Source organism: Leptodactylus fuscus, chromosome 5 (assembly GCF_031893055.1).
Source record: "Leptodactylus fuscus isolate aLepFus1 chromosome 5, aLepFus1.hap2, whole genome shotgun sequence".
Taxonomy (NCBI): domain Eukaryota; kingdom Metazoa; phylum Chordata; class Amphibia; order Anura; family Leptodactylidae; genus Leptodactylus; species Leptodactylus fuscus.
Window position 1 is genome coordinate 106,344,993 of NC_134269.1, and position 26,751 is coordinate 106,371,743.

A 26,751-nucleotide genomic window follows, 5' to 3' on the forward strand; every position below is an offset into this window, starting at 1 on the left:
ACATATGCTTTATTTTACACTGTACTATGTTTCTATGTTTTAAAGCAGTGACAGTCATTTGTCTTGATCGATTGCCAATGGATATGACGATGAATGCAGGAATTTTTTTATGGTTTGGCATTTGTCAGACACCCAGCCATGATTTCCTTATTGTGCTAAGGATATCTTTTCATACATGTAGTTTCTCTGCTCGATAACTGGTACCCAAAAATGAAATTATGATTGGGTTTCATCCAAGCGCAGAACCATCGAAAGTTCCTACATTCATGGTCATATACATTGGCAACTTATCAAGACAAAAGAATGTCACCACTAAATCTCTAAAAAACTGTCAGGCTAAGGCCCCACGTAGCGAAACGCAGCAAAAAAAAAACAAAAACAAAAAACCACTGCATTTTTTTCCACAGTGGAAATGCATCGCCAGTGTTTCTGCAGATATAATTGACATGCTGCGATTTTCAGAAACGTAAGCAATTTTAAAATCACAGCTTCCGCTGCAGATTTTTTAAATTTGCATTATGTCGATAGGATTAGCCAGAATCCCATTAACTTTGCAGGTACTGTAAAATACAGAATTTTCGCAACATGGGACTTCAGACTAAGGCTGAGATTCTGCCTAATCCTTTCCATACACTGAGGAAAAAAAGAGTTGCAGAAAAGCTGCATTTTCAAAAACACAGCAGAAACACAAGGGTTTTCCCTATAGATTTAATAAGGGAAGTAAGACCACATAGAAAAACCCAGCAAAAACGTAATGAAAAATATTGTGGAAAAAATCGCAATGTTTTTATCCATAGCATTTTTCAGCTGTGCTTCGCTATATAGAGCCTTAGCCTAAGCGATATTTTTCACATTTTTCCTCTGTAATGGTTGATACTTCTGTGAGGACCTTGACCAATTACAATCACCATTAGGATTTAGTCACACATCCTCAAATTCACATTTTTTTCGTGGACACCATATGTACTCATTTATTTCAATGCGTTTATTTGGACATCCTTTTTTGTGAACCGTAGGCCTGCAAAAAACAATAGTAGTGTGTCCTTTTGTTTCACTGATGCTGTTGCATCAAAGATACATCACATCAATGAAAGTCTATAGATCCATAAAAAAAACAGATGACATCCATGTGTCATCCATTTTCCACTGTGCCAGAGACATACAAAATATGAAAAATGAAACCAAAAAGAGTTCATCTGTTTTTCACAGATATGAAAAGCGGATCAACCACAAGCATCACACCACCTTCAAATGAGAGGGGTGAGCTACTGTCCACGAATAGCACGCCCGATGCGGACATGTGAATGAGGCCTCGCTCAGTCCTGTATGAAAGGACACATTCTGTCCAATTCGCTATCAACATGTACAGATAGCTACTAAAATATGTATTTAAAAAAGGCTCTAAAGACTATTCCTGAGTGTCCGTTTAGATTTAGTTATACAGATGAAATTCAAGAGAATTAGGGAACGTTATATGACGGAAATAATCATCAACCACAGAATATATTTCTTACATCATTCTAATCTGATCAGCACATAGAGTAAGAAGTTCTTCATTGCACAGTATTTTGTATAGCATGTATTCATCCTCAGTGTTAAGTGCCAAGGGTGTTGGCAGAGCAAAGAATTAAAGGACAAGAAAGAAGACTGTATTGCATATTGTTGTGAGCCGTCTCTATTCTTTATTCTCTGACTTCAATGCAGACCTGTGCCATTGGTAATAACAGAATATGTGCTGCTCCTAATTTCAGTTAAACCATAACAGCCCTCTGTATAACCACACCTAATATTTTACAATATATTCTCGTTCTCACTGCTTTCCCACAAACTGCACTGCACACATCAAGACACTTAGCAGATGACTGATACACTTGTCATTACCTTCCTAGAATGACACTACTGTTATGGCAGTAAATTGTCTGCTTGCTTACCTATTGTAAAACACTTGATGTTGTGTCTTATTTGTTGCAAATCAGTGTAGTTGTATCAATTTCTTACTAGACATGTTCATTTTAAGCTATGGTCACACAGATTGCATCCTGAAGACTGGATGAGATTTTAGTAAATCACCATGCACACAGTGCTAAAAAATTCTATGGCAGAAAATGACCAGGGGTGCAGATGTAAAATCAATTTATGCTGCAGCTTTTCATAGCGGATTGCAGTCTTTTTGATTCAAAAAGGGAAATCTGCAGAAAACCTGCACCATTTCTTTAATGAAATCTACAACAAAAATGCTGATTTCAGGTGTGTATTCTATGTTGCAGATTTCCAGAAGAAGCACTACATCACTTCAGACCTATGGCTTTAGTGGTGGACTGGACTGTCCAGGGCGCACAAGTAAAATACATTCTGGGGGCCCATTATATAGCTACATGCAAATATTACCTGACACCTGTTCACAAATTTCTAAAATACTGATAACATATTTTCCAGTAGAAGCTTGCTGCCAGGCCCTTGTCTCTGCTTTTATTCTGTCCTAGGGTTCTGTAACAAGCCTGCTGCCCGGTTCTTGGCGTAAACTAGAACCCTATTATCTCTGTGAGCTGGACATAGCATCAAACCTAAGGCAGCAGCAAGATGCTGCAAGATGACTGGGTATTGCAGTCTCTGCAGTGTGATTGAGAAGATGGCGCCCAGGGTGAAGAATACTCCAAGCCTAGATATCATCAACTGCTCAGTGTTAATAATAAACTGGGTAGTCGCTTAAATAATCTACCCAGTATGAAGTACAGTGAGTGTACTGTGCCACCTCAGGGTGAACTGGGGCCCACCGGAGAATTCACCTGTGGGCCAGTTCAAACCTGCTTGCACTTATTCTCGGATTATGCCACTAAATTTCAAGACAACCAGGCAATCTATGGGGTGCCACCTTCCAAAAGGTTAGCAAGTTCCCCATTTCTAACCAATGAGGACTTACATATCCTTTTCCTTACCTTATATTTAGTGTCAGTGTAGGGCAGGCGTGAGGAATTTCAAATGTCTTTTAGGATTAATACTGGATAACCGATAACTACGTTATTTCAGACAATTGTTTGTCTGGTTTACCTACCAATGGCGAACACTCTTATGGAACTTACCGTATTTTACGGACTATAAGGCGCACTGGACTATAAGCCGCATTGCCCATGAGCGCCTTATAGTCCGTCTCGGTTCATATATAAGGCGCACCGGACTATAAGCCGCAGTCCGGTGCGCATTATATGTTATTGAAAGCGGCAGCAGGCAGACTTTGCCAGCGGCCGCTTAACCCCCCGCGTGCCAGCCGCTTCTATTGGAAGCACTCGGCAGGCGAGGAGGGGCTCTATCAGCAAAATCATGCTGATAGAGCCCAACCGTAAAAGTTAGATTAAACTACCCCCCCCCCCCCCCCCCCCCCCGTTTTAAAATAAAAGCCTGAAACAGAATGTGAAACTTACCGAGCGGTGCAGGGTGGGCGGGCATTCAGGCCTCCTCTTCCTCCGATGTTCCGTCCTCCTCCTCCGCCGCTCGCTAACTGATAATGGCCTGGGCGCATGCGTAGCCGTAGCAGAAGCATTATGATATTGCGCATGCACCCCGGCCATTATCAGCGAGCGCCGGAGGAGAAGGACGGAACATCGGAGGAAGAGGAGGCCTGAATGCCCGCCCGCCCGCCCTGCACCGCTGGGTAAGTTTCATGTTCTGTTTCAGGCCGGCGTGACAGCAGGGCTGCCGGACACTTCCCATTCATTTCTATGGGAGCCGGCATGCGAGCGCTCCCCATAGAAATGAATGGACTGCTTTTTTCCATTCATTTCTATGGGGAGCGCTCGCATGCCGGCTCCCATAGAAATGAATAGGAAGTGTCCGGCAGCCCTGCTGTAACGCCGGCGTGTACGGCTGTGATACACGCCGGCGTTTTGTAGTGTGAATGCACCCTTACGGTGCCTTTTATGTATGTTTGGAAGCGGCACGCAGACTTTGCCGCCGCTTCCATCCATATATAAGCCGCACCGGACTATAAGCCGCACTTACGATTTCTGAGGAAATCGTAGGTTTTTATGTGCGCCTTATAGTCCGGAAAATACGGTAATGTCATCAACTTTGAGAAAAGTTAATTAAAGGAGTTTTCCAGACTAAACAATTAATGACCTATCTTCAGGATGGGACAGTAATTATGGTAAAATAGAGAAGGATCTGACACCTGGGTTCATAAGTCAACATACCATTGAGTTTGTCTTACTTGGAGATGGGACCTGTCAGGTTGTATGTGTTGGAGTTAGTGGGTTTAGACATCTAAACTGGTTTCTCAATGAGCCATTTTACCCCATTACCTACATTGATGCATTAGAAAAACTCATGGGACATGAAAATGTTTATATGCACTTCCCTATTGCGTTCTTTCAACCTCTCCTTTTAACAAAGTGACTTTGACATGGATGTGCATGAGTATTCAGTTAACTGAACTGTAGCCAGGAAACCCATGCTTCACTTGCATATATTCATGAAGCTTGAGTAAAATAGTTGTCTAAGGCTATACTGTATCTGAAACTTCATGTCTTCTGCCACAGAATAACTGCAGACATAGCATTGATTTATTGATCCCATTTACATCAACGCAAAGTTTATGAAGTGTCTTTTTCTGAGAGAGATGCTGTTGATCAGTGCATAGATTTGCATAGAAATCTATTTATTTACTACAGTGTTGGTTCACAATCTTCTAGCAGCTTTTCATCAGTATTAAAAATATGTGCATAAAAAGTAGTTTGGCTGTAACGTAGGCATATGCATATAGGTAGCAGTCTTTTATTTCTATTGGTATTCACTTCAATAAAAGACACTTTAGTTTATTCCCTAATAATACTTTTACTGGCTGCCAGTGTTACTATTCTGTATAATGAGTAGAGACATCCACCTAGTAGCATATTAGACCTACCTTGGCCTTCATAGCAGAACCATTTTGCCATTGCATGAAAAATTATTAGCCCCCAGAATGAGAAGTCCCAGAGTGGGCAAAAGGAAAAATCTACCAAACACCATTACTTCACCTTCACCGGCCTGATCTGTTCACACCTGACTGGAAGAGTTCATCGATTCACACAGCTTAATCCATATCCATCAGCATGGAGTAACAGAGATCTGGATTCATCGGACTAGGGTATGTTATTCAATTTCTCAGTGATCCAGGTTTTCACTCTTAGTCTACTGGACTTAGGAAGAAATGGTACTCAAACATTATTTCTTTATGTCTTAACCCTTTTGTCACCGTGGAAACTTAAAAAATCCTCATTGTCACTCTGATTCTGTCTCGTCTTGACTATTGCAATTCTCTTGCAATTGGGCTTCTTCTTACTGAATTCTCCCCTCTACAATCTGTGCTGAATACAGTCGCCAGATTCATCTTTCTATCAGACCAGTACACAGGAGCATCTACTGAGTGTCAGTCGATGTATATGTTGCCCATCCACCACAGAATACAATTGAAAGTTATCACACTCATCCACAAATCCATACATAGCGCTGCACCTCCCTACATCTCCGGCTCATCACTGTCTACCGCCCTAACCGTCCTCTCCTGTCTCTGAGACTTTTCTTGAGCTGCACCAGTGCTCTAGAATACTTTACCCCGGACAATCAGATTAATTCCCAACTACAGTAGCTTCAAAACTGTCCTAAAATCACATCTGATTAGACAGGCTTATCACATTAACTGATCAAATTGTTCTACACCTCCGAACACTATACTAACACTTCTTATCCTATTCTATCCTTCCTCCTCAATTCTTCAGATTCTGGCCCCTCCATCTAGAAGTTACACTGCACTCCTTGTACTTAGTATGTGTATATTCACAGATACAGGCAGTCTCATATAATTTCAGGCCCTCAAGCCTATTGTTTGAAATGTTAATTTCTGTTCATGTGTCCCCTGATTTGTAAAGTGCTGTGGACTATGTGGTGCTATATAAATAAAGTTATTATTACTATTCATTCTTTGGCACACAACAAGTGCAAGAAGCAAAAATAGATGAAGACACTACACATGAAAAGTCCCTTTTCTTAGTAGAGTAGAACCTATGCCATTTGGACAGTAATACGGATGTCTTACAGAGACAAGAGTACATGTGAATATCAGTGGATTTCATGTGGATTTTATTTCATATATGGCGGAATTCACATGAAAAATAATCCCTACAACCATTCCCTAAAATAATTACATTTACTATTTTTCTGTGTCCTCACCATGGGTGAACAGAGGCAGCTGAGGGTCCCTGTGCAAGATCAGTTACATGCCCATTATTTTCCCCTAGCTCAGCATGTAGCACCCCAAAGTGATAGGGCCCCCTGACCAGCTGGGCCCTTGTGTGTATGTCAAACAGTTCCTCAAGATCTCAGCTTGGTGTCACTTTTCCTTCCGATTAGTTCTGCTGGATAAGGCCTAGTTATGTGATGATCACACAAGTGTTGTATCTTCCACTCACCAGTGCCTGCTACATGAACTGGACAGATTTATTTCATGTGAGTAAATGTAAAAGTGAGGAGGAAAATGATAGAAAGTATATTACAAAACATATGTATTTTCATTACACGCAAAAATAACATTTTTGGCTGAAATTGAAAAACTTTAACAGGGAAGCTTCTAAATTCTCTTCTGAAGTATAAAGCCGAACTATAACTTATAGAATTACAGTAAAACCTTATAGGGAGAGCAGAAGCTGCAGAGGCGCTATGTTCTGGAATATAACTTGGTATAATAATGCAGATTTAAATGCTGCTCATGCTCCTCGGATTGCTATGGGCACTGTAATGCAGACTGATAATGCTGCTATGGGCACTGTAACGTCGACTGATAAAGATTGTCACGTTTGCAAATACAGCATCTGTAAGACTAAGATAACTCAGAAACAAGCTGAAAAGAAAATGAACAGACTTCACATAAGAGGACAAAGCAGAAGCGTCCAATTCCTAATTGTTTATTTATTTTTCATTTTAGAAGGAAATGTTCTGAAAACATAAAAGTTCTTCATGCACAACTGACACCCACTAAATAAACAACCAAGCTAAGAAGTAATCACATACTAAAATAACACAGCCCTGAGTGCAAAACTAGTGTTAGCTATGTAATATTCTCCATTTAAGACTTCATGGACTTGGGATTTTCTATGTTGGTGCTCATGGTATTCAGTAGTTCTTATATACAGTAAGAGAAGCTACACAATGTCAGTGTAAACACGTGCAAGGTTTTATAGGTAATTCCAATTACACTGGAGGCTGCAAAGATAGCAGATAATTTTAGTGTTATCATACACTGACATAGATATTCAGCCCTTTGGGTTATCATAATGATAGTATCAGGTATCAGTAGTCACCTGTGACAAATCTATCTTAGCTAAGTCCTGCCACACCTAAATTGCATTTTTTTTTCTGCACTTTTTTTCTCTTTTTTGAATCTATAGGGAAAAAGCATTAGCCTAAAAAGCATTAGCCTAATGGTGCATATTGTAGAAACGCAGGATTTCTGGCTGATGCGGAAACACAACAGAAAAAAACATTGTATTTTACAATACGAGCAAAGTGAATAAAATTTAAGTAATCTAATCCACACATTGCAGAAAAAAAGAGCTATGGAAAAGCTTTGTTTTCAAAAATGTGTGGAATCCCAAGCATGAAATATATATATATATACAGTCCTATGAAAAAGTTTGGGCACCCCTATTAATCTTAATCATTTTTAGTTCTAAATATTTTGGTGTTTGCAACAGCCATTTCAGTTTGATATATCTAATAACTGATGGACACAGTAATATTTCAGGATTGAAATGAGGTTTATTGTACTAACAGAAAATGCGCAATATGCATTAAACCAAAATTTGACCGGTGCAAAAATATGGGCACCTCAAAAGTGACATTAATATTTAGTACATCCTCCTTTTGCAAAGATAACAGCCTCTAGTCGCTTCCTGTAGCTTTTAATCAGTTCCTGGATCCTGGATGAAGGTATTTTAGACCATTTCTTTCTACAAAACAGTTCAAGTTCAGTTAAGTTTGATGGTCGCCGAACATGGACAGCCCGCTCTCAAATGATCTGAAAACAAAGATTGTTCAACATAGTTGTTCAGGGGAAGGATATAAAACGTTGTCTCAGAGATTTAACCTGTCAGTTTCCACTGTGAGGAACATAGTAAGGAAATGGAAGACCACAGGGACAGTTCTTGTTAAGCCCAGAAGTGGCAGGCCAAGAAAAATATCAGAAAGGCAGAGAAGAAGAATGGTGAGAACAGTCAAGGACAATCCACAGACCACCTCCAAAGAGCTGCAGCATCATCTTGCTGCAGATGGTGTCACTGTGCATCGGTCAACTATACAGCACACTTTGCACAAATAGAAGCTGTATGGGAGAGTGATGAGAAAGAAGCCGTTTCTGCACGTACGCCACAAATAGAGTTGCCTGAGGTATGAAAAAGCACATTTGGACAAGGCAGCTTCATTTTGGAAACAAAAATTGAGTTGTTTGGTTATAAAAAAAGGCGTTATGCATGGCGTCCAAAAAGAAACAGCATTCCAAGAAAAACACATGCTACCCACTGTAAAATTTGGTGGAGGTTCCATCATGCTTTGGGGCTGTGTGGCCAATGCCGTGATCGGGAATCTTGTTAAAGTTGAGAGTCGCATGGATTCCACTCAGTATCAGCAGATTCTTGAGAATAATGTTCAAGAATCAGTGACGAAGTTGAAGTTACGCCGGGGATGGATAGTTCAGCAAGACAATGATCCAAAACACCGCTCCAAATCCTCAGGCATTCATGCAGAGGAACAATTACAATGTTCTGGAATGGCCATCCCAGTCCCCAGACCTGAATATCATTGAACATCTGTGGGATGATTTGAAGCGGGCTGTCCATGCTCGGCGACCATCTAACTTAACTGAACTTGAATTGTTTGTCCAAAATACCTTTATCTAGGATCCAGGAACTGATTAAAAGCTACAGGAAGCGACTAGAGGCTGTTATCTTTGCAAAAGGAGGATCTACTAAATATTAATGTCACTTTTCTGTTGAGGTGCCCATACTTTTGCACCGGTCAAATTTTGGTTTAATGCATATTGCACATTTTCTGTTAGTACAATAAACCTCATTTCAATCCTGAAATATTACTGTGTCCATCAGTTATTAGATATATCAAACTGAAATGGCTGTTGCAAATACCAAAATATTTAGAACTAAAAATGATTAAGATTAATAGGGGTGCCCAAACTTTTTCATAGGACTGTATATATTGAAAAAAAAAAAGCAAAAAATGTTTTTTTCCACATCATTTTTGGGGATGTTTCACAAAGGTCTCATGTTATGATAATGCAGCTAAAAAAATGCTGTGGAAAAAACAATGTGGAGACACAGTAGAAAAAATGCAGCAAAAACTTTTATTTTCTTTCTATCGTTCGTTTTTACCTACTCACCTCATAGAAGTCTATGATAAAAATGACACATTTCCACAGGTAAAAATGACATGCGTTTTTGAAAACGCAGCATTTCTGCACCATTTTTCTCCACAGCATCTGAATGAGATTATGCAAAATCACATCTATTTTGCTGATACTTCTTTGCTTCATTTCCACAACAGCCAAAAACGTGTGTTGTTAGCCTCAGTGTGAAGCATATTAAACCACCCACACAGTTGGATAGGTCCGCCTCACTTGAATGTGATGCTTTTCCCCATGAAAATCGTGCCTCTGATGCTTAGATATTCATTTATTTCACAATATGCAAATGAGCAGTCTGGCACACTGAAAGCAGCTCCTTTGCTCCAAACTGTTACGCCTCATACTGCTCGTATACACCAACACATTTTCAGCATAGCTCCCTGGCCCTGTCCCTCAAAGGTGGGAGGAGTGAAGCAAGGCGTATCAGAGCAATGTGGTGCGCAACAGTTTGGAGCATTGGAGCTGTCCTTGGTGCTCCAGACTGCTCATTTACATATTGTGAAATAAATGAAGATCTCTGTGATGGAGGCACAAATGAGGGAAATTGTGTTACATTCAGGTGAGCCTGGCCTATCTGTGTTGTTGGTTTAATATGCTTCAACCTGGTGACAAACTTTCTTTATTGTGTATTTGGGAATTTTAAGAAGTCATTTTACGTGACATATAGGAATAACTTTGAATTTATATAATTCTGTATAAAGGTGAAGAATAATAGATATTAACTTTTATTAATATTTTAGACATGGAAGTTTATGGGTCTCGTTCATGGTAATGGATAGCAGCTGATAGCAGCTTCTCTGATGTGCGTCTACATACTCATTTGGAGATTATTCTCCTAAGCTACTGCTACATTGACACTTTCTTTTCTTCTTTGATTCTTCTTGCATGGCAATCCGGAAGGTCTAATATAGACTGAAAAACGTTCTACCCTATTTTATTGGATTGCATATTTCTGCAATAAATCTTAAATTTTTTTTGCACAACTAAAGAATTCTGGTTGATTTTGAGTGCCTGACATATTCTTCTACATAAGTTTGGGGTAAAACCCTATCAAGTGCACCAACCAAGTTATTAGTGTTGTGGTTTTTTTCAAACATCTATGGTAATGGATCGCTGCCTCCAGATCTTGCTCTGCAGGACAGTGATCCTATTAAACTTGGTGGTGACCATAGGTTGCCAATGTTTAGTGCTGTAGTCACATTTAAAGAGGCATCTGAAGGGAAGAATAACCACAATAAGATTTTTTTTCTGATTGGAGGCAGTAGTATCAAGTCTCCAGGCTGTAAAACAGCAGAGACTCAACAGCCATGGCGCCTGCTCAGCTTCTGAGTGGGCACTATGTTTAAAGTTTCTACATCCACTGTACTATTACAATGTCAGGAAGGAGTTATAAAAAAGTTGCAAAATAGTTAAAACTCTATTCTGAATTCATGCCTTACATGTATGGTCATAACAGTCTAAGAATAATGAATTGGCAATCTATTTAGTTTAGCGCAACTTATATCACATGACCCAAGAGCAACTATATAGACCTGTCCAAATAATTTCCTCAGACATTTAGGTTTTGGAAAATAGTGAAGGCATATATCACAATATGGATAAACCTGAAGTGAGTTTATGTCCAGCATTCATTTAGTTACGGCCCTTTTGATTTTTGCCAAGCCATCCCATATCTTAGAAGTAAGACCTGAGTTGTGTAGAGATGAGCGAGTATATTCAATCGAATTCCTCCCTGGAATAGTTTTTGGTGTAAAAAAAAGCGCTAGGGCAGGTGGGAGGGGAATCGAATGTTTCCCGCGTGGTATTCGACCAAGTACACCAATAGCTACGCAAAGGGAGGTATTCGATTGAATACTACTATTCGATAGAATACTACTCGCTCATCTCTAGAGTTGTGTAAAATTCCCGACCACATCTCTAAGATCCAAGATTTGGGTGATTTCAGAAGAACCTGGATTAGGCCTACAAGCAAATTAAACTGGTCATACGCATTAGGTTTTAAGACTGCAAATGCTGGTTAACTGCATGTATGGGACAAATATTTGTAGGTTTATGCACAAATGATCATTCAATCAACATTCAAAATTTGACACTTCAGAAGTCTAAAGTCTACTGTATATGGCCAACTTAAGAGAGCGACCCATTAGTTTCAGCTATTTTAATAGAAGCATTAAAAAAATGTGGGATTTCCAAAGCTACATATTGATTTTGCTATGGCAAAAAAGTTCTGACCTATGTATATTGGGGTTCAGTGGTTATCACTGTTGCCTTGCAGCTGTTATAATGGAAATATTAGAAATTACCGGTACTGACTTACAACAGAGAGTTATAGAATTAGCTGTTTAACTCATATTCAGCACTGAGAGATATATTCCAGCCACAGAAATGCCTTCATCAGAGCCAGCCGTGAAGCCAGATGGACTACTGCTGAATTTGGGGCCCAAGGTATCACCACAGAAACTGGTATGTGAAAGAAACGCTCCACAAACTGAAGTCAAACTAGAACCCATAATACCTTACAAGGGAAATCAGAACCAGGAGGTTAAATCAGGAGAGTGACCGTCCAAGCTAAAATTGGGAGTCAGTCTATGAGGTAACGATGGAGTAAAAAATGGGAGACTAAGCAGATTTCAAGTAACACGTCAAAGGCAGTTCTGAGAGTTAATGTTAGGGCCAAAATCAGAAGAAAAGAGGATGGTAAATAGCAGGCACCTGGCTGAGAAGGAAGTGTGTATAAATCTGTCTCCTAAGTAGCTAATTGGATAAGCCTAAGAGAACCCTGAACACTGCCGAAGATCCCCAAGTCGCACGATAACATTAAAGCAACAGTAGCTAAATTTAGATTCCTGACAGCAGCACTGGAGTCCTGGGTTTGAATCTGACCAGGGATAATATCTGTATGTAGTTTTCATGGGTTTCTTCTGGGTACTCCAGTTTTCTCCCACATTCTAAGACATACTGATAAGGAAAGTAGATCGTGAGTACTATATGGGACAGTGACAAGTGCTGCAGAATATGTTGGCACTATACAAGTAAGTAAAATAAATAAACCATGAGACACTCTCTCTTCTCTAAATGTCATAGCTCCTTGAATAACCGAGTATTCTTATCTCTCCATGGAGCAATCTGTTGCTTGTTCATGAGAGAAACATGGGTAGTTCCACAATATTATTTGGTTATCTGCATTGCCTCTTTTATAAATGTTTCTATGGCACACTATTCTTTTGCTCAGAACAAAAAAGAAGAAACACTTTGCACGCCTTTCTGCTATACCAGGCTGATTAAAATACAACACAGAAGGGATATTCATCTGTGCATGAAGACAAAGATGTAATAACTCCACCCATTCCACATGTATCTCAATACAGCCATCTTCTTTGCAAGTTATTATTTTAATAGAAGATATGAAGTGTTTGGGAATACTGCATAGCAACAGTCCATATGAAAGCAATATGACTGACCACCATATATGTGGATAAGACTCTTTTTCTCATGGATAAATTCCCAGCTCACACTCCCTATGAGGACAGATATTATAGTGGTCTAGTACTTGATATCCCACTATATGGGACAAAAAGGAGACCTTCTTTGAACGTCTTAACCATTTCATGCATTACATAGATTGCTGTTCATTGGAGTTTCCACCATGTAATTCTTTCTTTACCCTGAAGTGGACACTTTTTCTGTTTTGGACAATAAATTGGCAACACAATATAAGCTCTTAGCAGTTATTTGATGCCTGCTAATGTTGAAGTTTTTGTAAGTTTTAATACAAATCCTAATTAAATGGTTCATGAATTTGGATTGCATATTAGAGATGAGCGAATAGTATTCGATCGAATAGTAGTATTCGATCAAAAACCTCCATTTGCATAGTTATTGGTGTACTCAGTCGAATACCACGTGGAAAGGCGGGAAACATTCGTTTCCCCTCCAACCTCTCCTGGCGCCTTTTTTTTTTAACACCAATGTCTATGGCGGGGAAGTATTCAATCGAATATACTCGCTCATCTCTATTGCTTATGTACAAAATATATTTAAAAAAAATAAAAATAAACTAAGTAAGCAAAAAAATCATTAGTGTGAACATAGCCCATTTGACATAAGATTCCATCAGTCTTTCAGTCTGTCACTTACTGAAATCAATTATTAAGAAAACAGATGATGAAGGCTCCTGTACAAAAGAAAACTAATCATGACAAGACGGATGAAGTCTGATGCACATGACAGTGCCATGGAAACAAAAAAGCTGACCATAGCCATAAAAGAACTCTCTCTACCCTCCCCCTTCCTTACCCTATCACTGTACCCCCTTTCCATAGGGAGAGGGGAGTGAATGCTGCATGAGGTATCTCCAGGGGGGAAAACATTCAGTTGTTAAACTCAGTCTGTCTGATTCTTGTTTTTCCTTAATGCCAGATGACTGACGACAGACTCAAACAATATACATCCAGCTATAGGCCAATCTTACGGCCTATCAATATAAGTGGGATCATTTTACATTTACTTAATGTGTATAGCCAGCTTTAGATCACTTATAGATCAAGTGCAATCTATTGTTCAATTGGTTTTACTCCAATACTAGATGACACTGCACATACATGCAATAAGAACACAATGTGAACTTTTGTACCTTGCATGGTGAGCTGCTATTTTACATAATGAGGTATCCCTTGCCCAAAAGTTTTGTGGATTTGTCCAGGTATCATCTTTAAAAAGTAATGGCAATATTCATAAGTATTAATTACAGAAGACAATATCGCTGGGAGTTGACCATGAAAATAATATGATATCCATATTACAATGCTCTCTTGAATGTAAATTACCCATAATCCTTCTAAAGTACATACTTGGCCGAATTATATATAGAATGAATAGACAGTAATAATAGCTCAGAAATGAATTATTCCTGTGTGTGTATATATATATATATATATATATATATATATATATATATATATATTATATATATATATATATATATATATATATATATATATATATATATATATATTCAGATAGCACATGCCAATGTGAATAGGTGCAAGCTACTGTGGTAATGTTACAAATTGCTGCTGCATTTTTGGAAATTTCTCTTACTACTCATTGATGGAGGATGGGTGTTTAGGAGCCATTTCACTCCAAGCACAAGCAGTAGAGGTATTCCCAAACTCCACTAAAGCCATACTCAACATATACTGGAGAAATATACACAAAGTTGAAATGTTTTATTCGTTCTTCAAAATATGTCTATTACTGAAATAAACAACAGGAAAACCAGAATAAGGAACAATGTAAGGGAAAGTAAGGGTGAGGAATAAGAATTGGGTAATATGCAGACCCACTGGCTCTTAGGTGGATCAGTACAACAGACCATACAACATACCATCACTACTGTGCTCTATGCTGCCAGTAAGCTCTCCCACCAGGTGACTTCTTAGGAAAGGCAGTGTATGTACGAACAATTGGACTGTACCAAATAAGCTTAGTAGTCAACAGGACAAAACAGGAAGGAATGACTAGTGTGTTTACAGGGACAGGTGCACATGATCTACTGCACACAACCTATTCTGCTTGTGTAATGGATTACATAATTCCTCATGTCTATTTAGAAGATTCAACACAGCAGCAGGAATTCAATGACACACTGTAAAACAAAATGTTGCAAGTATATACAATGCCTAAAATTCACTTTGATTCATGCATACAACTTAAAGACAATACATTGCTTAAGCAGTCCTAACCAACAGTAAGTAAATGGTCAGAAATGGGCAGAAATTATTGCCACATAGAAGACATGAAGCTGGCAGTAGGATTAAACTTGGAATATAACAGTAGTTGACTGCCACCATTGTAGTCTGCAGTGTGATACTGGTGAACAGAACAGTAAGCATTTTTTATACCTTTACATTACAATATAAATCTATGTGTTGATGTATTTTGAAGCACTGAAATGTAATATATAACCACTAATAAACTACAAAATTATGTTACTAATATTAATAAGGTCCATTAAGGCAAAAGATCATTAATAATATTAACCACAGCCATGACTAAACTATTACTGCATCAAGACACATCTGACAATTTTATTACGCCAAATGACTATTCTGAATTATAAACTTCATAGAACTAGGACAGCTCCACCATGTGGCCACATTATCATGAAACATGGGGTAACTTCACATTCTGGGCTTGGCTGCTTCTAATTCTTGGTATTGTTAAAAAGTATTTTCTATTAATGCTACTAGTCTAAAGTTTTTGCACATTCACCCTTTACATCATGAAATATCTATATACATATACATTTACCATAGCAGGTGTATTTGACTATAAAATGAGGGTTGGTTATGTATGCCAGGACACAATAAAAAGCATCCCAGCAGAACATATCTCATTGGTTGGTACAGCTCTATAGCAAGGAATGTTCCAGCAATGACTCTAAGCATTATTATTGACTGATCATGTACAGTATATTCACCAAAACTTTAATCAGCATAATACTAATTATCTGCTAAAGTTAACAAAGTACAGAGGTATATATAGATGGTTGTACCTGCGATAAGAGAAGTGGTTGGCATTTGACATGTGACAAGCCAATGCATTGCTTTCCAACTCCTCCTGCCATCCACTGAGGATACACAAGTGCACCTATACAACAAACCACTCAGATCAATAAGTAGATCTCCAGGTAAATATAAGCATCTCCACTTATCCTCCAGCGATAGAGTCCCTGAGGGCTGTCAATCACAGCACCATCCTTCATAGACGTGGGCACATGCCTCAACACCAGTGATCAGAAAGAAGTCATCACCTCTTGGTAATCCCAAATACTCCAGAAGAAGCCAACAAGTGCAATAATAATCCAAGCTAGGAGAGCTGTCATAGATCCATGCGGAGAGGCTGACAGGCTGCGGAGTGAATGCTCTCTGCTGTCTCTCCCCCTCCTCTCTCTCACTCCCTCTATCTCACTCCTTCTCTCTCTCCCTGATGGGCCCTCCACTTAATTCCGCCATCGTCAGCGCACACGTCAGTGGAGGAGGTTACACAGCTTCTAATAGTCATTGTACAGTGCTGCACATTTATCCAGAGTGTGCTGTGTAATAGGGGAGGGGGCAGGTGTGGAGAGCAGCATCTCCTGGCTCAGGATGAGGGGAGGGGGGCATCAATGACCTACTTCACTCTGCTTGAGGAATGCCAGGGGATGTGGCATGCTCTATTCACATGCCAGCCACTCTACATTCACTGGAGCTTTGGGAAACTGCTGAATTGCCAGTTGTGGTAAAGCCATTGAAAGAGAAGTCTCCATGACAAGAGACTCTCTCTAGCTGATATGTACTTGTCCAAGGGTTAAGAGGCAGTCAGTAAATAAAGTCCAGCTCTGCTATGCCAGTCACTGCACCAACAACAGTCATAAACGGGCTTTATAGCTTGCAGCTTATCATATCCACCGAACACCTGTCACAATGACTTTCCCACACTATCACCTTCTTTTTATGGCCAGTCCATAGTCAGGCATTCAGCAGATATACATGACACATCTTGTTGTGTCTCAAGAAAATGATCGCATAACAGCATGTTGTAAACAAAAAAAATGCATAGGCAAATATTGCAAATATCCTTTAAAGACACGCTGGGATTTGTAGTCCCCAAAATAGCTGGGCTAGATAAAGAATCAAGAGCAAAATCCAAAACGATCTGATTCAAATGTAACAAAATCATTTAAACCGAATATATATATATATATATATATATATATATATATATATATATATATGAACAAAGTAACAATGTCCACAAGTAATGTATCGCCTCTTAATAGTAGAAATATTATAATACTGGGCGATCACCTCTTAATAATACAATATGTATATCATCCCTTATTGCTAGAATACTGTGTTATAATACCATATAATACTACTACCGTAATATTGTAATACTATGAGTCGATTCTTAATACTATAAAATTTTACATGTATTTACTTCATGAAGCAGGGAATGTCGGTGAATTGTATAGCATACAATAAAGATCTGGTGACATTGCAATTTCACACATACAGTGTATTATATTATTAATATTATGAAAATCTCGCATTTCCACAATACACATACTAGTATCATATATAGTATTCACCTACCAGTTTATATAATGCAGGTATATATATGTATATTATATACAGAATACTAATATGCAGAGTCCAGGCTTCCACAACAGCACAAGGTTAGCCAGCATATAAATAAAGCTCACTCCAAGGCCACTGAGTAACTGCAACGTGAGATAAACATAAAGGGCAAACATTCCCAGCAGCAGCAGCAGCAGCAGCACAGACACAGTCACCATGACTTGCCCATATCACCACCAGCCTACCCCCAGGAGGCCGGGCACACTAGGAAGCCTAGTTATTACACAGGCTGCCAATGTTACTGGAGTTAAACTAGACAAACTGTGCCTGTCATGTGCTGTGTCAGCAACTCTGCACATGCGTACTAATCTGTGTCAGTACTCTGCTGGTATGCAGGGGTTAACACACAACACAGGGGCTACCTAGGGACCAATTACCAGGATCCCTATAGGGAGAGAGACTGGCACACACTTCACAAGAAGACATCATACATTTACAACCATTAGTAGGACAACAAGTAGCAGAATTGCATTGGAGCTTCTACTAGAACATGTTGATCAGTTGTGAACTAAATCGGAGGCTAAAGAGTTAAATCTTTCTGCACTGACTACATCGACATCCCCGAAGGCTGCATTGACAATCCCCTGGATTACTGTTAACAGGATTAGATTTTAACCCCTCCGTATCCAGAGACCTACAAAACAGGCTCCACCATCATGGGATTGATAATCTAAATAAACCTCATATATAATATGTATCTGTTCACACTACACGCAAGCACTGGGGCAGACAGCAGGGCTGAGGCTGTCACATGTAGCAGGGCTGAGGCTGTCACATGTAGCAGGGCTGAGGCTGTCACATGTAGCAGGACTGAGGCTGTCACATGTAGCAGTGCTGAGGCTGTCATTGGCACAGTCATCGTGGTTTTGTTCTGTGTTATCTTGGAGTTAGTGCAGGGAGAGGGGGGCATTGTGGTGTGTGCAGGCAGGAAGCAGCTACATGACATACTCAGCTCCACTACGTGTGTGCCATCCCTGCTCCTCTCTAGTCCTGCTGTGACTACTAGGGCAGGGAGGCTGCTGTGCCAGCAATGAGGTGGCAGTGCCAGTGCCTGTACTACACCGCACACTGCACACACCAACAAGTCTTCTGGAGGAAAAAATGCCCCCCGCCTGCCGCCCCTCACCGTTCGGGTTTCATTCGCTAATAGACCTCAGGGAGTAACAAATGAAAGTGAAACCGGCCACCTACCTCCTCTGGCTGCGTTTTTTCCCAGCACACAATATTGGAGGCGGCAGTAAGTGGCGGAGCGCAGCCGGCCAGTGTGAGCAGAGTACAGGTGACAGGCGCGGTACCGCAGCTCCTCTGCTTCACTACATACAACTCGTACAGCGGTCACATACAAGTCACCCAGGTCACATGATGTGCCAGCCCCGGACATACATGTACCTACCACATCCTCCCGCAGCGGACACTTCACACAAGTTTAGGTGACTAGCCTGTGGCACAGAGTACCAGCTGGAGTCTTACCCGCCGAGCTGTGTGCAGACTCAATCCAACATGGCATCCTCACCGTGTGCTTTACATAATATGCAGACAACTCCTTCATTGACCTTTGCAGCAGTTGCAAAATTTCTTACTAGCCAATTAAAAATTGTTTATGAGCCGCCTCTACTCCACCCATGACTAGTCATACAGTATATGGAGCCTTCCCTCCTGTGACCTGCGGGTGAGGTGCCCTATTCTGTGCCCATCCCCTACCCAGGCTCCCCATAGCCGATATCTACTGTACTAAGTTTACCCGATCACTGCCTAGTACAGTATAATATACAAGTCTACTATGGACAGCTGTATACGGAGTATCTATACATCTATCTAATATAGCATACACAGAATTACATGAAGATACATGATATGAGCCATAAAAAGATACAGATAGCAATGACATGGAAAGAGAATTAATAAATATGACATGGACACGATGTAAATAGATATGTGCCAGATAACAAGATATAGATAGCAGTGACATGGAAAGATAACTAATAGAGAAATATGACATAGACATGACGTAGATAGATATGTGCCAGATAACACGATATAGATAGCAATGACATGGAAAGAGAATTAATAAATGTGACATAGGCATGACGTAGATAGATATGTGCCAGATAACAAGATATAGATAGACATGAGGCAGAAAAAGTATATAAGTATATATGGTAGATATAAAAAATAGACAAGAGCTAGGTACATATCAGATAGAAAGATGGTAAGGAGGCAGAAACAGACAGAATAGGTAAATGCATACATGGTAGAAAGAGATGATAGGTAGATAGATAGCTGGATGGATGGATAGGTAGATAGATAGATAGATAGATAGATAGATAGATAGATAGATAGATAGATAGATAGATAGATAGATAGATAGATAGATAGATAGATAGAACAGATAGATAGATAGATAGATAGATAGATAGATAGATAGATAGATAGATAGATAGATAGATAGATAGATAGATAGATAGATAGAACAGATAGATGATAGAGAGAGAGAGAGAGAGAGAGAGAGAGAGAGAGAGATGAATTAGATAACTAGATATGAAATAAGTAGATGAGAAGGATAGATAGAGAGAGAGATGATAGAGAGAGAGAGATAACAGATAGATAGATAGATAGATAGATAGATAGATAGATAGATAGATAGATAGATAGATAGAGTATAGGGAGATAGATACGCGGTAGATTGCTAGATGCAGATGGACAAATGCTGAGTGTTTTTCTTTCAGGTTGGCACAGTTTATACAGGCTGGCACACTTTACTGACTATGTGACAAAGGATTTCCCAGCTGAGTTGGCTAGCTACTTTGCTCAGAACTATACAATGTATATAGGATGTTATGTATATTTGTATATATGTTCTGCTTGCTCTCTTGTGCTTATCCTTTGTACACCCAGCCATAGATAGCAGCATGTGTGTGTAGAGAAGGTTTTCTTTGTTTCCCTGGCGGTGGCTTCTCTTGTGCTCTACACAGACATGCATGTACCAACTCCACTAACTCCATACTACATACTGTACATAGTAATGGCGGCATGCATGTAAGTGGCACCAGTAGGCAGTGCCTTCAGATTTGGGTATCTTTTACATACCCAATAGCATACTACAGTCAGGGAGGCTGCGTTGTACTGACCTATTAGTCCCACCAGGATATTGTCCTCTGACTATAGGTGATTCATACATCCAGATGGGGGTGAGGCTCCTATATGTTCCTATATACATGGGAGACTTCTAGACAAAATATAAACAATTGTATTACCAGAGACTATTGGCTCGAGAAATGACCATGGATATAAACGAAATCTAATGTTAGTAAAGTCATCTATGATTTACAGCTACTGATGCATGTAGACTAGTAATACAGTTTGTGATACTCACTTATATTTGTAATTACTTGATTTTCCATTGATAAATTCATATTTACTAAAGATTTAGCATAGAGTTCAGCAAATATTAGTACAAGTGTATTAGATGAAACGGGTCTAAGTGGGTTTGTTAAGTGTGACTAATGCTTGGATTATTTTTATTCAGGTCTATAATTAAATGTAATGATGCACTTAGACCATATACTTACAGGTTACATACACACTGCTATATTTACCTGCAATTACACAGCGCCATCTAGTGGCTGTACACATGCCAAGTGCAGTGCCTGTGACATCGGGAAATAAGAGCTGCCAGTCACAGGTGCTCAATGCTGTAATGCTATGGGCACAGTACTATTACAGAGAGGTAAACTAAATATAACAGCATATAAAATAGTGATTAACATAACATTAGCCTTTCCATTTACCTCCTCTCTAGCCTGCTAATAGGTTTTATTCTATCCCAGTGTGTCATCCCCTTGTAAGGCTGCTATCATACACAATCACTTGGAGGCTGCAGTTTCAGGTTTATGCTGCAGTTTTTGCACCAAAACCAGAAGTGGATCCAACAGGAAGTAGAAGAACAAGTCCTCATTTTCACTCACTGGCCACTTTATTAGGTACACCTGTCCAACTGCTAGTTAACACTTAATTTCTAATCAGCCAATCACATGGCGACAACTCAGTGCATTTAGGCATGTAGACATGGTCAAGACAATCTCCTGCAGTTCAAACCGAGCATCAGTATGGGGAAGAAAGGTGATTTGAGTGCCTTTGAACGTGGCATGGTTGTTGGTGCCAGAAGGGCTGGTCTGAGTATTTCAGAAACTGCTGATCTACTGGGATTTTCACGCACAACCATCTCTCGGGTTTACAGAGAATGGTCCGAAAAAGAAAAAACATCCAGTGAGCGGCAGTTCTGTGGGCGGAAATGCGTTGTTGATGCCAGAGGTCAGAGGAGAATGGCCAGACTGGTTCGAGCTGATAGAAAGGCAACAGTGACTCAAATAGCCACCCGTTACAACCAAGGTAGCCAGAAGAGCATCTCTGAATGCACAGTACGTCGAACTTTGAGGCAGATGGGCTACAGCAGCAGAAGACCACACCGGGTGCCACTCCTTTCAGCTAAGAACAGGAAACTGAGGCTACAATTTGCACAAGCTCATCGAAATTGGACAATTGAAGATTGGAAAAACGTTGCCTGGTCTGATGAGTCTCGATTTCTGCTGCGACATTCGGATGGTAGGGTCAGAATTTGGCGTCAACAACATGAAAGCATGGAGCCATCCTGCCTTGTATCAACGGTTCAGGCTGGTGGTGGTGGTGTCATGGTGTGGGGAATATTTTCTTGGCACTCTTTGGGCCCCTTGGTACCAATTGAGCATCGTTGCAATGCCAAAGCCTACCTGAGTATTGTTGCTGACCATGTCCATCCCTTTATGACCACAATGTACCCAACATCTGATGGCTACTTTCAGCAGGATAATGCGCCATGTCATAAAGCTGGAATCATCTCAGACTGGTTTCTTGAACATGACAATGAGTTCACTGTACTCCAATGGCCTCCACAGTCACCAGATCTCAATCCAATAGAGCATCTTTGGGATGTGGTGGAACGGGAGATTCGCATCATGGATGTGCAGCCGACAAATCTGCGGCAACTGTGTGATGCCATCATGTCAATATGGACCAAAATCTCTGAGGAATGCTTCCAGCACCTTGTTGAATCTATGCCACGAAGAATTGAGGCAGTTCTGAAGGCAAAAGGGGGTTCAACCCGTTACTAGCATGGTGTACCTAATAAAGTGGCCGGTGAGTGTATATTTCCCATTCTTTTTGATTTCACTTCTGACTTTTGTGTAAAGAACTGCAGGCAAAAAATGCCACAAAAGCAACTGTGTGTGAAACCAGACTGAGATCTACATGAATTCATAGAGGGCATTAAACTCATGTTTGGGTATAAACACAGATACTGTAAGCTATACCTAAGCTATACCAAAGTCCAGTAAGCTATACATCTATAAACCATGGCATCTATACAGCTATCCATCCATGTAGATACATTAGTAAATGGTAGGATAGTTAAATGTTCAGACTAGAATTGAATGGTTTGAAGAAATGACTTTAGACCAATATGATATAGTTTACACTATATATGGATTCTCCTTTCCATGTCATTGCATGCTCTACTATGGTTCGTTTGCAGACCAAGATGCCCATGGCACATAGTTTTTGCATGGCATTTACTTTGGCAGTTGACGCAATGTATACCAAGTTTAAAAAAGGACTTTGGTGCACGGGCAATGCAGACATATTGTGTGGTGCCTTAGAAAAATTAAACAGAATTTTGGTGCAACTGAAAATATGACACATTTTTGAAGGTCTGTATAACAGATTTATGAATATGTCGATCTGGTTGATCAGTTCTCACAGACATGAAAAAAGGATCAACGTGGACAGCACACATCCTCTAAAAACAGGTGTGTGAATAAGCTCTTACTCATTGTGATCCATGCTGATATTTGATGACTTTGCTGCAGGGGTGACAAGTTGTACATTGAAGTGACCACTGCCACCAATCACTGGTCCCGGTGGTCTTGTACCGTCCATACAGGTATCACTGCTGAGACTTATTATTCCATGCTTCAGTCACTTTTTGTTGTAAAGCATGCTCTTATTATTGTAATCCTAGACAACACCTTTAGGCTAATCCCCCTGTAGCTAAATGCAGCTAAAAAAAAAACACTTCAGAATAAAATTAAGCGAAACTACATTGGTTTTTTTTCGGCTTCATTGTTCATTGAGTTTTAGATGGATTTGTCTCTGTATTTTTTATTCCCTCTATTAAAATATAGGGAAATTGCCACAACTAAGATCAACATTATCATTTATTTACTTCATATTCCGCACATCTTTACAGATATTGTCAGTCACTGTCCCATATAGGGCTCACAATCTACATTCCCTATCAGTATGTCCTTGGAGCGTTGGAGGTAACCAACACAAAAACAGGGAGAACATACAAACTCTTACAGATATTGTCTTTGGTCAGATTTGAACCCAGGACTCCAGCGCTGCAAGGCTGCAGTGCCAACCACTGAGCCACCATTCTGGGTTTTGCAAAAATATATGTGTTTTTGAAAACGCAGCCTTTTTCCCCCACAATGTGTAGATGAGATTAACCAAAATCTCATTCAATTTGTTGGTACCATAAAATACTGTGTTCTTTTCTGCTATGTTTCCACAGCAGCCAAAAACAAATGTTTTTTTTTTTGCAATGTGGGGCCTGAGAAAAATGAATGAGATTCTGGCTAATCTCATCCACAAACGTAGCGCAGCATGTCAATTCTAACTGCAGAAATGCTAGGATTGTCCCTATAGATTTAATATGGGAAGAAAAAAAACGCAAATAAAAATGTAATGTGTTTCTGCTGCGTTATTAGCTGCGTTCTGCAACATGGAGCCTTAGCCTTAATCTGACATCAGTTTGCACAGGATTCAGTCTAGCATATGTGGAGCTGTATTATATTCTGCACTGCCATTACAGTCTAATTTATTTATTTTTTGTTGCTTTCTATGGTCACAAAAATATCTAGTTTGTTGTTCTTAAAATATAGTAAAAAAAACAAATAGATAATTATAAGTCAATGGGCTCGTTCATCAATCCATTAAAGTCACAAGTCACAATGCTAGTGTGAACAGATCCTGACAAAACTGATGGGTCTAAAGACTGATGGACACTGATCTACTTTGACATCACAGGTTTGAGCCCCAGAAAAAGTAATAGGATCCATTAAAGGGTTTGTCCAGGACCTGAAAGTAATTGATACTGATGATTAGAGATGAGCGAACAGTAAAATGTTCGAGGTTCGATATTCGTTTCAAGTAGCCCCTCAATATTCGACTACTCGAATCGAATATCGAACCCTATTATAGTCTATGGGGGGAAAATGCTCGTTTCAGGGGTAGGCAACGTTCAATCAAATTATACTTACAAAGTCCACAAGTGGGGGTCGGGCTGGATCCTCTGTGCAGTATTCTCCTTGCAGTATTCTCCCCACGGCGTCTTCCAGCTCTTCAATCAATCTGCAAGGCATCAGGCCTGGGCAGAGCCGACTGCGCATGCCCGCACTACAAGCAGACATGCGCAGTCGGCTCTGCCCAGGCCCGATGCCTGGCAGTGTGAATGAAGAGCCGGAAGAGCTGGAAGACGCCGCGGGGAAGCTGCACGGAGAAGACTTCTAAAGGTAGGAGAAGAACCAGCATTGATTGGCCGACTGTATAGCATTCAGCCAATCAATGCTGGTTCTGCATCGAACTTTTACATTCGAACAGCGAGTGGTACTCGATCGAGTACGAGTATTTCGAATACCGTAGTATTTGATCGAATACCTAATCGATCGAATACTACTCGCTCATCTCTACTGATGATCTACCCACAGAAAATCAAAGGAAGTCTGAATCTTTTAACTAAATATAGAATTCTACTGGCTTCATTTTAACTGGAAGCTCATGTGACCACAGCATACTGCCATTTTCCCCAATTTCCCCACTGTGGGACTATTAAAGGATTATCTTATCTTATTTTCTCGAACTGGCTACTGGCGGGATGGCATGGACCTGTGATCAGGGCATGTGACACATGTTCACATAGTCTGATTGCTTTGTCACTTTCAAGTGAATGGGCAAAGTTGTGATACCAGGCACAGCCATGAGAGAAATGTTGATGTTACATGGCCTGTGAAATACAAGTAGTGCTCAGGGAGCGCAACCACCACTTCAAACAGCTGATCCATGGGGGTCCAGGATGTCGGAGTCCTGCTGAACTTGAATTAATGCATCCTTGAGGCCAGGATCCCACGTTTCCAAAACACAGTTTTTTGGTTGCAGAAAAAACTACGCATCTTACAGTACCTTGAAACTGGATGAGATTCTGACTAATCCCATCCACAAACTGCAGAAGAAAATCTGCAGCAGAAATGCTTGTATGTTCACATTATTGTAAGTCACGGCATGTCAATTATAACTACTGAAATGCTGGTGTTTTCTGTAGAGGTATAATAGAAGCATAAAAACCGCAGATTAAAAATCTGTGAACATTCTGTGAAAAACAGTGCGAGAAAAAAATGCAATGCAGTCGCAGTCTTTTCCACAAAGTTTTTCAGTTGCAGCTCGCTATGTGGGGCCTTAGCCTCAAGCTAAGATCTCATGTTACAGAAACACAGTCTTTTTGGCTGCTGCAGAAACACAGTGAGAAAAAAAACCTGAATTTTATAGTACTATCACTAGTACTAGGCATTTTGATTCATCTCATCCACACAATGTGGAGAAGAAAAGCTGCAGAAAAGATGCGTTTTCCACAATGTGTGCATTTTTGAAAAACATAGCGTATTAATTTTAGCTGTGGAATCACAAGTGATTTCCCTATATATGTAATAAGGAAAGAAGAAGAAAAAATGCAGAAAAAAAACACAGGCTATGTATTTTTGTTTCCTTTTTTTTGCTGCAAATTTTACCTGCACTTCGTAACATGGGGCCTTAGCCTTACAGCCTTACATTGACCCCAAAATACATTTTTTATGTTGTTACGACAGTCAGTGTGCAAATAGTATTATGGATAGCATATTAATAGTGAATACTTTTTGAAAAGGTCAGAGATTTACTATTACAATAGAGATGCCAATACATAATAGTCAAGTCAGCTAAATCCACCGATTTTGGCAGGACCAGCCACACATCTGATGTATATGGGAATGTGCCAGGATCAGT

The 26,751-nt window shown here is 39.9% G+C and overlaps 1 protein-coding gene across 3 annotated transcripts in view; it reads right to left on the minus strand.

Annotated features, from left to right (window-relative positions):
• SFMBT2 (Scm like with four mbt domains 2) overlaps nucleotides 1-17,643 on the minus strand; it is a 148,940-nt gene extending 131,297 nt beyond the window's left edge. For 2 of the 3 annotated variants that reach the window (XM_075273944.1, XM_075273942.1), the window contains exon 1: nucleotides 15,996-16,384. The gene's annotated coding sequence lies outside the window, so the exon portion shown is untranslated. Of the gene's footprint in view, nucleotides 1-15,995; nucleotides 16,385-17,577 lie in introns of those variants that run through there. The other variant, XM_075273943.1, reaches the window with a different exon arrangement.
• Nucleotides 17,644-26,751: the final 9,108 nt, after the last annotated feature.